This window comes from Enhydra lutris, unplaced genomic scaffold (assembly GCF_002288905.1).
Source record: "Enhydra lutris kenyoni isolate GAN:26980312 unplaced genomic scaffold, ASM228890v2 scaffoldscaffold89, whole genome shotgun sequence".
Classification (NCBI taxonomy): Eukaryota; Metazoa; Chordata; class Mammalia; order Carnivora; family Mustelidae; genus Enhydra; species Enhydra lutris.
Window position 1 is genome coordinate 1,308,030 of NW_019154173.1, and position 17,181 is coordinate 1,325,210.

A 17,181-nucleotide genomic window follows, 5' to 3' on the forward strand; every position below is an offset into this window, starting at 1 on the left:
TGTTCAGGGCTCCAGCTGTCCATGGGGACTTGGGGGACATGCATTCCAAGGCTACACCCTGAGCTGGTCCCCTCAACCCTGGCCAAGGCGGGGGAGACACAAGTCTTCTGCGGAAGGGGCCAGAACCAGGGACCCAGAGGCTGGCCTTGCCCTCCTTCAGACAAGAGGAGAGAGTATCTCAGTCACCATAGGGTGACTGGGGCAGGGTGGAGGACAGACACAGAGCTGGGAGTCCCTGGTCAGTGTTGAGGGTAGGAGTAGGGACGCTGAGGCTGCTCATTTCCTCTGTCATCTCTGCTCACAAGCCCCGAGGACCATGGGGTCACCTCCAGGGCTCGGGGCTCAATGGCAGGCTCGTTCCCAAGTCCATGGCCTGGCCCTGGGACTTCCACCTAAATGCTCCTCCAAGGGAGTGCAAAGGACAAAAAGGAGAAAGACTCCCCAAGTCCTCAGGAGCAACACACAAAAGCTCTGTGATTCCAGGTTGGGGCCTCTCAGCAAGGGGTGAAGCCCTGCCTTCTTGCCGGCTGCGGAGCAGGGAGGGGTGGCAGGTGCAAAGCTCCCTGCGCTGGTGGGTGGCCACGGCATGGCATTCGGGAGCAGTCCCTGAACTGTTTTGTACAGAATGCCGAAGTGCCAGAGGCAGTAGGGGGGTTTGAGTGAGGTCAGGTGCAAACCCTGCCTCAAGGAAGGCCTGAGGGCCACCTGCAGGGTCCCCTGCTTCTAGGCAGGATGGGAGAAGGGGGATGCCGAGGACTCACCTGGCCAGGGTGGCCCTCCCACAGAGGCCTTGCCTCCCACCTAAGCTCCTGCTTGCTCACCTGGACTGCTGTGTAGGTCGCCCCGAAGTAGGCACCAGTGCAGATGGCCGGGAGCAAGGAGAAAACGGCTGGCTTGACCGTGTAGGCTTTTATAACCTGCTTCAGGTGGTCATGGAAGACAAACTCAGGGTCTCGTTTATCAGCTGTGATGTGGTGCTGCTTCCCCCACTTCTGGTAGTGACTCAGGTAGTGTTCTTGCATGCCGAGGAACGTGCAGTATTTGTCCACCAGCTGGGTGGCTTGGGGCTGGCTGGTGAGCCATCCCATTGCCAAGTCCAGCTGTTTCTGCTGGATCATCTGCTCTAGGAAGACCAGCATGTCTCAGGGGTTCCCTGCGCCCGCAGGTTATAAATGACTCGGGTCAGGGCTTCTGCATTGAGCCTCAAGTTGTAGGTCAGAGTTTTAGAACAGACCTGAGATCTCATGTCCATGCTGCTACTGCCCTGGCTGTCACGGGTTAACGGGGTGGGGGTGGGGGGGGGGGGGTGGGGTGGTGGGGGAGGGCTCCCCATGTGGGCCAGGGTGAAGGCAGACAGCCAGAGTATGGTGAAGCACTCATGCTCCCAGGCCAGGATGTTCTCAGTGAGGTTGATCTTGTTCACCACAGAGAACAGCAGCTCCAGGAACTGGCCGCCACTGTCTCCAGCTCTGCAGGAAGGCAAGTTGCAGAATCTCCTTGCAAGGTGGCTAGGACGTATGAAGATAAAGGCTGTCCGCTTGGCCCACGGTGTCAGAGGATGAAGGCAGAGGACAAAGGCCACGGTGTACTGGCGTATGCTGGAATCTGTGTGGTCCAGGTTGTCTTCCAATCAGTGTTTGGTTCCCTGGTAGTCGAACTTGTCCCTCCACAAGCAAAGAACAGAAGATTGTACACTGCGTGGGTGCGCTTGTTGGTGTAGAGCTTGGAGAAGTGACGGGTGAGCCCTAGCAATACAGAGATGCCGCTCTCGTTTGAGTCCATGCCATGCGACAGCCAAGAGGCCACTCTGAAGGCGTCGTAGTGAGCCATGACGATGATGGTGGTAAGGTCCTCTCCACCCAGCCACATCAGCCACCAGTCTCTCGCAGCCTTGCTGTGGACTCCGCTCATGACCATCCGGAAGCTGTTGGCCGTGGTTGGGTGGAGCGGTAATTTGGCAACAGAGGCAGAGCCCTGGGAAGTGGAGCTGGCCTGCGCCTGCGTGAAAATGGAGAGCAGGACCTCATCGTGCACAGCAAGGAACATGGGGGCAATGGTCTGCACGGCCAGCACCTTGGGCCCCATCTCCACGAATTGCCGGATGACGTCCTGGGACACAAAGGCCATGGCCTATGGCAGGACCGGGAGCCTGGCGCCGGCCGCCTGCCGCAAGGACTTCTGGTACTGCTCAGAGAAGCGCCCCAGCCGGAAGCACGCAGCCGCGGCTCAGCTCCGCACGTCCACATCGATGCGTGCGCCTGCGCGTTGAGAGCTGTGGTCGCCGTGCCTCCGCAGCTGGGTGGAGAGGGGTCAGGCTCGGCGGACGCCTTGAGGGTGGGCATTGGACCGGTAGACAGAAGCCGGTGGTTTTCAGGATGGGACTGGGCAGTAAGGGTGCCCGTGTGGGTCATATTGCTTCCTGCAGTAGATGAACTCGTGCAGTGCATCGGTAATGGAGCCGAGTGGCAGGCATGACACCTTCGGCATGTTCTCCAGGCCCTTGCCCACTAACAGCATCCTGGGCCACCGTGGACCACACGGGGCGATTCCTGCACACTCACCTCAGTATGGATAACCGCCGGAGTCCCTGTATTCATGTTAAACTCAGTGAAGTTCATACCTTTACTGGGGTTACCTAAGAGAATATTCCTGTTCTGAGAAAATACACCTTGAAATATTTAGGGGTAAAGGACCACGATATAGGCAACTTGTTTTGAAAAAGTTCAGAAAGTATCCTGTGTATATATGTAGATATAGACACACGTATATAAAGAGCCCCACACAAATGCTAAAGCAAATAAGGCAAAATGGTTTTTTTTAAAGTGAGTTTTCTTTTTTTTTTTAATTTTTTAAGATTTATTTATTTATTTGACACAGAGAGAGATCACAAGCAGGCAGAGAGGCGGCAGAGAGAGAGAGGGGAAAGCAGGCTCCCTGCTGAGCAGAGAGCCCGGTGCGGGGCTGGATCCCAGGACCCCTGAGATCATGACCTGAGCAGAAGGCAGAGGCTTAACCCACTGAGCCACCCAGGCGTCCCTCAAATAAGGTAAAATGTTAACAATAGATGTATTTGTTTAAAGGGTATATGAGTATTTTTTGTGTTATTATAACCCTTCTGAAAGTTTCACATTCTTTTCAACAAAACAAAAAGATATTTGGGCTTAACTCAGTAATTTGTCTCAAGTTTTTAGTGAAGATATAGTCATCTGGCCTTTCAGAGGATATAATTAGAGAGTGGGCAGGCAAGTCTCTCCCGATAAATTTACACTAGTATATTTCCCTGGCTAAGTCCTTGAATTCTTTCCTTTGCATCATGCTGAGGGATTTCTAGGGTTTCAGGATTTAGTCTAGATTTGTGCTAATCAGATCAGTAAGATAATAGAAGTATATCCTAATGCTCTAGCTACCAGACATATGGGCAAATTCTATCATCCTTACTACAGCATCCCAAGTTTCTAGTAACATATAAACTAACAAATTCCTGCAAGTCTTTTGGGATCTTCTACAGTGACTTTGCATTTCGGGTGAGCAGTGGTGGGAGGTTGGGAGCTGCTTCCTCTGACTAGAGATGAGATTCTTTTAGCAGAGTCAAATAAACCCAAGAGTTTCAGTCTATACTTTGAAGTGAGAAATGAGGGACGTTGTTACATTTTGGTTTTAACTTATCCAATGTTCTAAAATGCAACATCTCTACCCCTTAGGTCCTGTCATTTCTTAATGTTCCAGAGCAAAAGTTCCAGATGCATCCTCCCGCCCCCACGAGCACTCTGTTCCAGGTGAGCCCTGGTCATAACTTACATTGGTCATTTTCTTATAGTTATTGGGCATTGCTAGATTTCTGTCTTGGATTACTAACTGGAGCTTCATTCACTCCTGCCCTATCTCTGCTAGATTAGTGGTATGTACTAACTATGAGAAATAGATTTGGAATAAATCTTAAACTTACTCTTGTCAAAGAAATTTAACATAAATTGTCTGGTATTCTCTTTCATCATCACAAAACCATGTGAGATGAGGAGAGAAGCTATTATCTGCATTTTATAGTGAGGAAACTGAGGCACAAAGTGGCTAAGGTCCCATACAACATAATGATGGAACTGGTATTAGAATTTAGGCTTTCTGGGGGGGTGCCAGCTGGCTCAGTCAGTAAAGCATGTGACTCTTGATCTTGGGGTTGTAAGTTTGAGCCCCATGTTGGGTATAGAGATTACTTAAAAATAAAATCTTTTTTTCTAAGATTGTATTTATTTATTTGGCTAAGAGAGAGAGAGAGACAGACAGAGACAGACAGAGACAGAGAGAATGAACAAGCATGGGGAGCACCAGGCAGAGGAAGAGGGAGAAACAGGCTCTCTGCTGAGTGGGGTCCCAATTTGGGGCTCAATTCCAGGACCCTGGGGTCATGACCTGGGCTGAGGGCAGACACTTAACCGACTGAGCCATCCAGGTGCCCTAAAAGTAAAATCTTAAAAAAAAAAAGAATTTAGGCTTTCTGTTCTTCATTTTAGTGAAGCATCCCAGGCTCAATGAAAATACTGCCAAGTCCCCTAAAATATTTTGGAAATACTAAATATATACAAAGAATTTTGCAGAGATATCTTTTAACCAAATGAAATAATCATTAGGATACTAAATATCAAAAATGATGTCTCAACTCAAACTCAAAACTTCTCTCTTCCCTACCAGCTTTCTCTTTCATTGTCTCAGTTTCCGCCCAGATACCATTATTCTTTGCTTGCTCTTCTTCCCCTCAGTTTCCAACTCTGGCTGGCTGCACACCCCACCTAAATTGTGCTGGTTAGAATCACCTTGTCCTAGTATGTATACCTCTTCAGCAGGTGCCTTTCTAGAAAATTCAAGCCAGGATATCTTCTTTAAGACCCCTTCTGTCCCATGGTGAATATTCCATACTTTTGTCCCACCAGATACTTGAAGTTCAGGCTATACCCACTGCAACCCACTGTCTTTGCTCAACAGTCACAGACAACTCCAACCAGTCTTTAAATTTATTATTTTAGGTAAACCTCAATCACCACTCCTTGGGCCTTCTGAACCTCAAAGGACACATATCAACTGTTGTTCAGACTCTAGAGAACACATATCAAACCCACAGTAGTTCCCTTGTAGCCCCTTTAATTTAGTTTGAAGATTATGAGAGTGGGGAGAGAAATGCACAACATTATGACAATCTTCTAAGTAATCCTCACTCATTGGTTACCCTTCCTGATCACTCTCTTCTTCTCTTGAATAGAACAGAAGTTGGTAGTGGGCTGTTTTACAATGTACTATGTTCTTCATTGGATAAGTTGGTATTTCTTTTTAGAATTGCTTTAGTTGGCTATAGCAAATTATCCTAGGCAAGGTAACTTAAACAACATACATTTCTTTCTCATAGTTCTAAAGGCTGGAAATTGGAAATCATGACACCAGCATGGTCAGGAGCTGGTGAGAGCCCTCTTCTTGGTTGTAGATGGCCAACTTCTTGCTGTATCCTCACTTGTTAGAGAAAGAACTATCTAGCTCTCTGGTCTCCTCTTATAATAAGAACGTTAGTCCCATTCATCATGGCTCCACCTTCATGACCTAATTACTTCTCAAAGCCTCCATCTCCAACTACAATCACATTGGGATTAGGGTTTCAGCATATGCATTTTCAGGAAACAGAAACATTTAGATCATAACAGAAAGGATAGGTATTTGTCACATATATTTTCCAGCAGCAATTTGGAGACAAATATTCTCATTTTAACACTGTGCTTCATGGTTAAGAGAGACATTAAAACATAAAAAGACAAGGATCCTGACTCACATAGCCTAATCTTCTAGAAATCCTAACAGTTTTATGCTGGCTTTTAGTGCACATGATAATTTGTGACATCGTTATCTACTTAATTCCTAGGAAACAGCACAAGTTGGTTCAACAACATTTGGTGCAAAGGAGGAAAGGGTAGTGGAGGTTAAAAGCTCAGATCTAGATGATATCAAGAATGGTGAAGTAAGAAACTCTGAGAAACTTCGCATTAAAAGTGATGAGGGGGTGCCCAAGTGGCTTAGTTGGTTGGGTGTCTGACTCTTGATTTTGGCTTAGTTCATGATCTCAGGGTCATGAGATCAAGGCCCGTGTCAGGCTCCGTGCTGGGCATGGAGCCTGCTTGAGAGTCTCTCTCTCCCTCTCCTCCCCACTCAATCTTGCTCCCTCTTTCTCTCTCTCTAAAAAAGAAAAGGCAATGAATACTAGCCAAAAAATGTAAAAGCAAGTTTTCCAGAACTTTAGAAATTAACTATAAAGTTTGCAAAAATCAAGAGAGCATTTCCTCAAGAAAAATGGTTTAATCTTGGTAAGAACACTAAGCTTTGTGCCATTAGTACTTCCCCTATTCCCATATTCTCTCTCCAGCTCTGTGGTAGATTTGAAAATCAACAGCCCACAGTCACAGTGAAAACCAGCAACTTAGCAGCCTTGGGAGGGATCAGAATGATAGAGAACATAGACTTTATACTTCCTGATTTAAAAACTTTCTGCTAAACCACAATAATCAAGACTGCGTAATGCTGGCCTATATAGATCATTGGAGTATGATAGAAAGTCCATAAATAAACCTTCACATCTATGGTCAATTGATTTTCAACAAGAGTGCCATCACCATTCAAGGGAAAGAGTGGTCTTATCAAAAAAAAGTGCTGGGACAATTGGATATCTTCATGCAAGAGAATGAAGTTAAGCCCTTACTTTACACCATATAAAAAAATGAATTCAAAATGGTTCAAAGACCTGAAACTATAAAACTCTTAGAGTGAAAATAGGCATAAATCTTCATGACCTAGATTAGGCAATTTAGGCACTTAAAAAATATTTTATTTTTAAGTAATCTCTATACCCAAAATGGGGCTCGAATTCACAACCCTGAAATCAAGAGTCGCATGCTCCATTGACTGAGCCAGCCAGGTGCCCCAATTTAGGTACTTCTTAGATATGACACCTAAAGCATGAACAACAAAAGAAAAAATAGATAATTTAGATTTCATTAAAGATAAAAGATTTATGGGGTGCCTGGTTGGCTCAGTTGGTAAGCATCTGACTCTTGGTTTCAGCTCAGGTCAAGATCTCATAGTCATGGGGTCAAATCCCGCATTGGTCTCCATTGTCAGTGTGGAGGCTGCTTTGGATTCCCTTTCCCCTCTCACTCTGTTTCTCCCCTGTTTGCATGCTCTTTCTTTCTAAAATAAAAAAAAATTATACTTCAGAGGATATCATCAAGAAAGTGACAAGACAACCCATAGATTAGAAGAAAATATTTGCAAATCACATATATAAGTGTCTTGCATACAGATTATATCAGGAACTCATACAACTCAACAATAAAAGGATACCCCAATTAGAAAATGGGCTATAGATTTGGATGTTAAAATCTTCCCACAAGATGATACGTGAATGGCTAATAAACACATGAAAAGATGTTCAGCATCATTAATCATTTAGGAAATGCAAATCAAAGTAGAATGATAGGGGCGCCTGGGTGGCTCAGTGGGTTAAGCCGCTGCCTTCGGCTCAGGTCATGATCTCAGGGTCCTGGGATCGAGCCCCGCATCGGGCTCTCTGCTCAGCAGGGAGCCTGCTTCCTCCTCTCTCTCTGCCTGCCTCTCTGCCTGCTTGTGATCTCTCTCTGTCAAATAAATAAATAAAATCTTTAAAAAAAATAGAATGATACCCACTAGTCTGGCTATAATGGCTAGGAGATATATATTAGATAGATAGACAACCAGGCAGACAGAGACAATAACAAGTGTTGGTGAAATAGGAACACTTACCCATGTTAGTGGTAATGTAATATGGTATACCTACTCTGGAATACAGTCTGGCAATTCCTGAAATGGTTAAACATAGAGTTATCACAAGATCTCATAATTCCACTCTAGTCTATATATCCAAGAGAAATGAAAACTAATATCCACACAGATGTCTTTACAAAAGTTCATAGCAACAGTGTTCACAATAACCAAAATGTGGAAACAAGTCCTGTCTTGGGGCACCTGAGTGGCTCAGTGGGTTAAGCCTCTGCCTTCAGCTCAGGTCATGATCTCAGGGTCCTGGGATCGAGTCCCACATCAGGCTGCTTGGCGGAGAGCCTGCTTCCCCTCTCTCTCTGCCTGTCTCTCTGCCTACTTGTGATCTCTCTCTCTCTCTCTGTCAAATAAATAAAAATCTTTAAAAAAAAAAGTGGAAACAACTCAAATGTCCATCAACTGATAAATGGGCAAATAAAATGTGGTATATTCATACGGTGGAATAGTATTGGGCAATAAAAAGTCAGGAAGTACTGATACCTTCTACAACATTGATATACCTGGAAAACATTATGCATGAAAAGCACCAGTGAGAAAGACCACATATTGTATATGTCCTTTTGTATGAAGTCCAGTATGGGAAAGTCCATAGAGGCACAAAATGCATTAGTGGTTGCTGGTGGCTGGTAGAAAGGAAGAATGGGGAATGACTGATAGTGTGTATGGGGTTTCTTTTGGGGTAATGAAAATTTTCTAGAATTTGGGAGTGGTGATGGTTGTACAACCTTGTAAATATACTAAAAATCACTGAAAAATTGCTTACTACTTCCTCTTAAACAGATATAAACAGATGGTATAATGCTCTAGAGTTCTACTTACCAATTTAAGGCTGAGATATAAATGCAACTCACTTCTTCAGATTTCCAGCAGGAGGCAGAAAGACTGTGTGCCTTGGTGTCTCCTAAAAGTATATTCTTGTTTACAAACGAAATTCAAAGGGGATAGTAGATGATGTTTTTAAGACGATGCTTAAACATTGTTTACAAATTTGTCATTCCCCTCCTCCTGCGAGAAAACTGTGTAACTCTCTTTAAAACGATTTTGTGTTTAAGATGTATTTAAAAATACCAACTCTTAAAAATGGAAAAGCCTCTTTACATAGAGCTGTAATTGCTTAAAAACTGTCAGCATCTACATATTTGAGAATTTACATTGCATGTTAAAGACTGATTCATTCAAAAGAAGTGGAAACAGAAGACTGAATATATAGGAAAGAAAGAGAGCAGGAGCTTTCTGGTAGAGTGGTGATTTCCTAGGTACCATATTTGGATTTCACAAAAGTCATTACAGGATCTTAGGCTGTTGGCATAAAAGAAGGGCAGCATGGTATATCATCCATCTTTCGCCCTTCAATTTTTGATTAGTGTAGACAAAGCAGTAAGTAGAGGGCATATTTAAGTTATGAAGAAGTATGGGCATCCCTCTGGTGAGAAGTGTGCTATCACCTTTAAAGTAGGGTGTAATGAAAGGATTCTGGGAGACCTCTCCCTTGGGAGCATCTGAATGATGAGTCATTGTAAAGAAAGCAGAAAAGGGGCACCTGGGTGGCTCAGTGGGTTAAAGCCTCTGCCTTCGGCTCAGGTCATGATCCCAGGGTCCTGGGATTGAGCCCTGCATTGGGCTCTCTGCTCAGCAGGGAGCCTGCTTCCTCTCCTCTCGTTGCCTGCCTCTCTGCTTACTGTGATCTCTGTCAAATAAATAAATAAAATCTTAAAAAAAAAAAGAAAGCAGGAAACAAAAATCAAACACCTTAATCAGTTCCTCTGTTCTTATCTGTTGTTTGAGTTAACCCCATTACAGAGGTGTGGCAGGAAGGCTTTGCTCACAGCCCTGTCGGAGACAACTGTGGTGCGGGAAGGCCAACAAAGTGCTGAGAAACAGAGAAGGTGACTGGTTAAGAAAACCCAAATAGTTTCCTCTTCTTTGACAAAACCCAGATCTTTGTGAACCTAGAACACCATTGCAAATTCTGCTTTCTTCACTTTAAAAAGGACTGGGTAGAGCTACAGAAAGTCCAGAGAAGAGTGTTTTTGAAACTCAGGCTAATAAATATATATATTGATTGTGTAACAAATATTAGAAATGTAATATATATAAAGAGATGTATTACAAGGAATTGGTTCATATGATTATGGAGGCTTACAAGTCCCAAGATCTGCAGGGTAAGTTGGCAAGCTGAAGACTACTCGAGAAAGCCCATGATATTCTACTCTGAAGATTGGCTTGAGATCCAGAAGGAGCTAATGTTTCTGTTTGAGAGTAAAGCCAGGAAAAAGCTGATGTCTCAGCTCAAAGGCAGTCAGGACGAACTCTCTTTTACTTAGTGGAGAGTCAACCTTTTATTTTTATTTTTTTTTAAGATTTTATTTATTTGTCAGAGAGAGTGTGCACAGGCTGGGGGCAGAGGAAGAAGCAGGCTCTGGGCTGAGCAAGGAGCCCAATGTGGGACTGGACCCCAGGACCCTGGGATCATGATCTGAGCCCAAGGCAGATGCTTAACCCACTGAGCCACCCATGCGTCCCAGAGGGTCAACATTTTAATTCTATTCAGGTTTTCAGCTGATTGGATGAGGTCCACTCACATTATGGAGGGCCATCTGCTTTATTCAGTCTACTAATTTAAATATTAATCTCAGCCAAAAACACCCTCATAGAAACACCCAGAATAATGTTTGACCAAGTAGCTGGCTGCTTGATGGCTCAACCAAATTGATACATAAAATTAACCATCACTAGTGGTAAATAGGAAATGAACCCTAAATACTTATTCTCTTGATTCCTCATGTTTTTCTCTTTCCTGTACCATTTTTGCTAGTCTGCACTTCCAGAATTCTGCCTTGATTTCCTGGAGTTTCTCTCCTGTTCCTTTTACCAATTCTTTCCCCCACTCTCTGTATTCTGAGTGGCTGATGGTAGTTCTACTCTAAACTAGATGGACTACTCCAAACCATGTTGCTACTCCAAATCACTTCATTCATGGGTTTATTTACTCCAGTTTGGAGACCCTTGCTGCCATAACCTCACTCTCTAGACTGGCTCTGTTAGGCACTGATGCTAGAATAATTTAAGATCCAGTCTACCAGATCTTTTGGCCAGTGATTGAAATTGTTGGCTGTCACCTACAAGAGGGAATCCAACAGTTGATTTCATTTCCCTAACCCAAACCCCCACTGTTCACAGCTTCCTCTTTTCCCTGTTGTCTCTTTGCTACTACTATGTTCACTTAGAGTATAAACATAACAAGTTTGTGTCCCTCATCTCTTGCTTTACTTTTGGTCCAATTTCATAATTTTAACAGAATTAGACTTTAGAGAAAAGGATAAATTGGACTATATAAAATTTTTAAAATTTTTGTGCTATTGACAATATCATCGAGAAAATGAAAAGACAACCTACAGAATGGGAAAATGTTTGCAAATATATCTTATAAGGCACGGTATCCAAAATATATAAAGAACAATGACAACTTGGGACACCTGGGTGGCTTAGTCGGTAAAGTGTCTGCCTTTGGATCAGGTCATGATCCCAGGGTCCTAGGATCGAGCCCTGTGTTGGGCTCCCTGCTCAGCAGGAAGTCTGCTTCTCCCTGTCCCTCTGCCCCTCCCCCTGTTTGTGCATTCTCTCTCTCAAATAAATAAAATCTTTAAAGATTAAAGAAAACTGACAACTCAACAATAAAAAGATATATGACCCAATGACATAATGGGAAAAGGATTTGAATAGATATTTCTTTAAAAAAAGACATACAAATAGTCATTAAGCACATGAAAACATGTGTCATTAGTAGGGAAATTCAAATCAAAATCACAATGAAATATCACTTCAATGCACTGGTATGGTTATAATAAAAAAAGACAGTGACCAGTATTGGGAAGGACATGAAGAAATTGAAATGCTCATGAAGAAATTGAAATGCTTATTCATTGCTAGTTGGAATATAAAAAGTTTAACTTCATTGGAAAACTATTTGGACATTTCTCAGGGAGTTAAACATAAAGTGACCATGTGATCCAATAATACCACTCTTAGATATATTGAAAATACCCAAGTGAATCAAAAACATATGTCCACACAAAGTAGTGCATACACATGTTCATAGCAGCATTATTCATAAAGGCTAAAAAGTGGAACTAACCCAAGTGTCCATCAACTGATGAATGGGTAAGCAAAATGTTATATATTTATACAACAGAATATTATTCAGCTATAAAAATGAATGAAGTTCTTATACCTTCTGCAACATGGAGGAATCTTGAAAACATTATGCTAATTAAAAGAAGCTAGACACAAAGGGAAAAATATTGTATGATTCCACTTATATGTAATGTCCAGAATAGGCAAATCTATGGAGACAGAAAATAGAATAGTGGTTGCCAGAGGCTGGAAGAAGAAGTAAAGATTGGGAAGTGACTGCATGGGTGTATGATTTCCTTTTGGGGAGTAAAAATGTTCTGGGATTAGGAAGTGGTGATGGTTGTTCAACCTCATAATATACTTAAAAATATTGAATTGCGAGCATACATCTAAACAAAAGGTTGTACATGGATTTTCATAGAAGCATTATTTATAATAGCCAAACAGTGGAACCAACTCAAATGTCCACCACCTGATGAGTGAATAAACAAAATGTGGTATATCCATGCGGTGGAATATTACTTATTAATAAAAATAAACACTGATAAAAGAAATTAAAGTAGCAGCCCCTGGGTGGCTCAGTCAGTTGAGTGTCTGACTCTTAGATTCAGCTCAGGTCATCATCTCAGGGTTGTACATGAGACTGAGGCCCATGTTGGGCTTTGTTATCAGTGAGGAGTCTGCTGGAGATCCTTTCTCCCTCTCCCTCTGCCCCTCCCCCCTGCTTGTGTGCTCTCACTCTCTCTCTCAAAATAAATAAGTAAATGTTTCAAATAAAGAAACCAAGGCAGACACAAATAAATGAAAAGTTATCCCGTGTCCATGGATCAGAAGTATTAGTTGTTAAAATATCCATACTACCCAAAGTGATCTATAGATTCAATGCATCTAATCCCATTTTTTAAAAAAGAATTTACTTATTTATTAGAAGAGACAGAGAGAGAGCACACGAGCAGAGGGAGAGGCTGAGGGAGAGAGACAAGCAGACTCTCCACTGAGCATGGAGTCTGATGCAGAGCTTGATCCCAGGACCCTGAGATCATGACCTGAGCCGAAGTCAGATGCTTAACTGACTGAGCCACCCAGGTACCCCTGCCACTATCATTCTTTACAAAAATAGAAAAACAATCCTAAAATCCACAAAGGACTCTAAATAACCAAAGCAATATTCAGCAAGAAGAACAAAGCAGAAGACATCATACTTCCTGATTTCAAAATAAATTATGAAGTGATAGTAATCAAAACAGTATGGTACTGGCATAAAAACAGACATGTAAAAACAACCAGACATGTAGAACAATGGAAGAGAATAGAGAGCTCAGGAACCCATGCGTAAATAGCAAGTCAGCCAAGACCATTCAATTAGGAAAGGACAGTCTCTTCAATAAACAGTGCTGGGAAAACTGGATATCCACATGCAAAAGAATGAAATTGGACCCTTGTCTTACACAATATACAACCCCCAACTAAAAATAGGTCAAAGACTTAAATAAGACCTGAAATTGTAGAACTCTTTGAAGAAAAAATAGGGGAAAACCTTCTTGACATTGGTCTTAGCAATAATTTCTTGGATATGACACCAAACGCACAGCCAACAAAAGCATAACTAGGCAAGTGGGACTATGTAAAACTAAAAAGCTCTGCAGAGCAAATGAAACAATCAACAAAATAAAAGACAACCTGTGGATCAGGAGAAAAATATTTGGAGGCTATGCATGTGATAAAGGATTAAGATCCCAAACGTATAAGGAACTCCTATAACTCAATAACAAAAAAAACCCCAAATAATCTGGTTAAAAAATGGAGAAAGGACCCGAAGAGACAGTTTTCCAAAGAAAACATACAAATGGCCAACAGGGATATAAAAAGATGCTCAGGGCTCCTGGGTGGCTTAGTCGGTTAAGCCTGTGCGTTCAACTCAGGTCGTGATGCCAGGGTCCTGGGATCAAGCCCCAAGTCGGGCTCCTTGCTCAGCAGGAAGCCTGCTTCTCCCTCTCCTCCTCACTCATGCTCTCTCTCACTATCTCTGTCTCTCTTTCAAATAAATAAATAATGAATGAATGAATGAATGAAATCTTTTCAAAAAAGTGCTCAACATCACTCATCATCAGGGAAATGCAAATAAAAACCACAATGACATATCACCTCATACCTGTTAGGATGGCTATTATTAAAAAAAAAGATAAGTGTTGGCAAGGTGGACAAAAGGGAACGTAAAAATAAAGAGCTCTTAACTCTGTCAAAATTAAAAACTACTGTGTACCAGAGGACACAATCAACAGAGTGAAAAATTAACCTACAGGATGGTAGAAAACATTCACAAATCATTAATCTCATAAGGGGCCCCTACCCAGAGTATGTAAAGAACTCCTACAACTGGACAACGGAAGAGCAACGCAGTTGAAAAAGGGACAAAGAATTTGAATAAACATGTCTCAAAGATGACATACAAATGGCCAAAAAGCATACGAAAAGATGTTCAACATCATATGTCGTTAGGGACCTGTAAAAACTGCAATGAGACATGACCTCACATCTATTAGGATGGCCACTATCAAAAAAACAGACACTAACATGCATTGACAAAGATATAGACAAATCGGGACCTTTGTTCACTGTTGGTAGGAGCACAAAAGGGTATGGTTGCTGTTGAAAATGATATGGTGGTTCCTCAAAAAATTAAAAATAGATTACTGTATGACCCAGCAATCCCATGCCTGGGTATAGACCCAGAAAAACTGAAAGCAGGATCTTGCGGAAATATTTGCATGCTCATGGTCATAGCAGCATTATCCACAATAGCCAAGAGGCAGAAGCCACACCAATGTCCATCACTAAAAAAAATATGGTCTATACATACAACGAACTATAATTCAGCCTTAAAAAGGACGGAAATCCTTGAATCACTCTCTTGTACACCTGAAACTAATATAACACTGTATGAGAACTCTGCTGGAATTAAAATAATAAACTTGATTTTTAAAAAAGGAAGGAACTCCTGTCACATGTTGCACATGAGTGAACTTCAGGGTCGGTATGCCAAGTGAAAATAAGCGAGTCACAAGAAGACAAACATATGCAGTGTGATTCCGTCTATATGAGGTATCTAAAGTGGTCAAATTCATAGAAACAAAGTAGAGGGTGGTTGCCAGGGGCGGAGGGTAGTGGGGAAATGGGGAATAGAATTTCAGTTTTGCAAGATGGAAAAGTTCTAGAGATTGATTGCACAACTATGTGAATATACTTAATGCAGCTGAACAGTGCACTTAGAAAGGGTCGAGATAGTGAATTTTATGTTGTGTGTGTGTGTGTGTGTTTTAAGGTTTATTTATTTTAGAGAGAGAGTGCATGTGCATGCGTGGTTGGGGGAGCAGAGGGAGAGGAAAGGGTGAGGGGAGGGGCTTAGGGAGAGGGAGACAAACAGACTCCCTGCTGAGTGGGAAGCCTAGCAGGGGCAGGGCTCCATCCCAGGACCCTGAGATCATGACCTGAATTGAAATCAAGAGTCAGGCGCTCAACCAACTGAGCCACCCAGGTGCCCCTGTTGTGTGTGTGTTTTTTAAACCACAATTAAAAAGTTTAAAAAAGGAAGAAATGCTGGAGGTGCTACTTTACGCAACAGGCAGCAAACTCAAGGATTAATTAGTCACTCAAGAGCTGGTACAGGTTCCTATTGTAGATAAGTTTTAAAAAGGTTTAAGTATAATTATAAGTGAGAACAGTGAAGTGGATTTTTAACAGAATTTGGGGTGTTTGACATTCCAGATTTTTAAAAAGATCACTAAATAGAGGATGATAGTCTGTCAAACAACCTAAGCTTTTGGTGGATGGGAAAAAGACTTCTTGCCTGGATGGACCACAGCTCTGACAGATTGAGGCTACTACTATGTTCCAATAAACTCAAAAGTCTGCAGTGTGCCAGTTTAATTAATCAATTGCTTAAATAATATTACTTTAATATAAGTTGGTTGAAACCAAGTGATAACCCGCAGAGCTCTGTAAAACAAGCAAACCCAAGCAGTGCTACAGATTTAAAAAAAACTGAAAGGACCCTTTTCATTATTTTATGGTTCTATATTTTCATGGCAGATGTTGACATTTTACCATTGTTCCAGAATCAAATGTCAAGTTATTCCTGTTCAGAATTTTCCATTTCCATTTTCAAAGAATTCCATGTGCAGCTGTATTTCTAAGTGAACTCTCTGTTTGTAAAAGCCCAGCATTTCTAAGCAGGTTTGTAAATAGGCTTGAAGGAGGACATGCAGGCACTGGAGACCTGCTTGGGCTAATTAATTCTCTTTTCAGGCATTAGAACCTACACAAGTAGGCCAGCTGGAGGTGAATGTTGCCTTTGAAAGAGATAATTATATGCCTTACCAATTGTTTGCTTTTCCACATCTCTCCCAGTCAGGTTCCCCAGAATTCATAAACTAAGTATCAGGAGAGGTTTTTTCACCTCCTGGGAAACTGAATGTGTAGATGAGCCGAGATAATAATTGTGGATAATGCAGATAGTTTGAAGGTCTGGGTGATGCATACAAATAATTACAAGAGCAGACTGTGGGCTTCTGCTAAGTATAGCATCTAGAAACTGCGACGGCATTGTGCATTGGTAATTATGCTTCAATTCACATTTTCTTTCCTTTGTCAGTTATGAGATGTTATTCCTTCAGATTTCACACAATCTGCTTTCTTTCCTGCAGAATGCTGTGGTAAATGGCTCTCTGTACCACCTCGGGTGTGTAAAAGCAAGGTGTCCCGGCCCCTCTCCCTCACCGGGGGAGAGCCCACGGCCCCTCAGCAGCAGCGGCAGGAGGCAGTTAGGAAGGGCTGGGCTTCGGCTGGCTGGGGGTGTCACCTCTCAACTGGCCTTTCCTGTGCCAAAGCCCACCTTGCCCAGGAGATGGCTTCCCACCGCGCTTTGTTAGGCAAACCCAAGTGTTCATTCTTCCTTTCTGGTTAACGGATTCAGGTTGACCCTGCCTGCTTCTGGAAGTGGCGTGAGCCTAGAGAGGCAGTTCTGTGTTCCAGGCTGCTTAGCGGAATGGTGGCGTGGACTTTGATGACAATCTGAGTCTCACTGCTACTGGTCTTTCTTTTTTTTTTTTTTTTTTTTAAAGATTTTATTTATTTATTTGACAGACAGAAATCACAAGTAGGCAGAGAGGCAGGCAGAGAGAGAGGGAAGCAGGCTCCCCGCTG

The 17,181-nt window shown here is 42.6% G+C and overlaps 1 pseudogene; it reads right to left on the reverse strand.

Moving 5' to 3' along the window:
- Window positions 1-342: 342 nt before the first annotated feature.
- The window catches only part of LOC111162142, a 74,388-nt pseudogene continuing 57,549 nt past the window's right edge, over window positions 343-17,181 (reverse strand).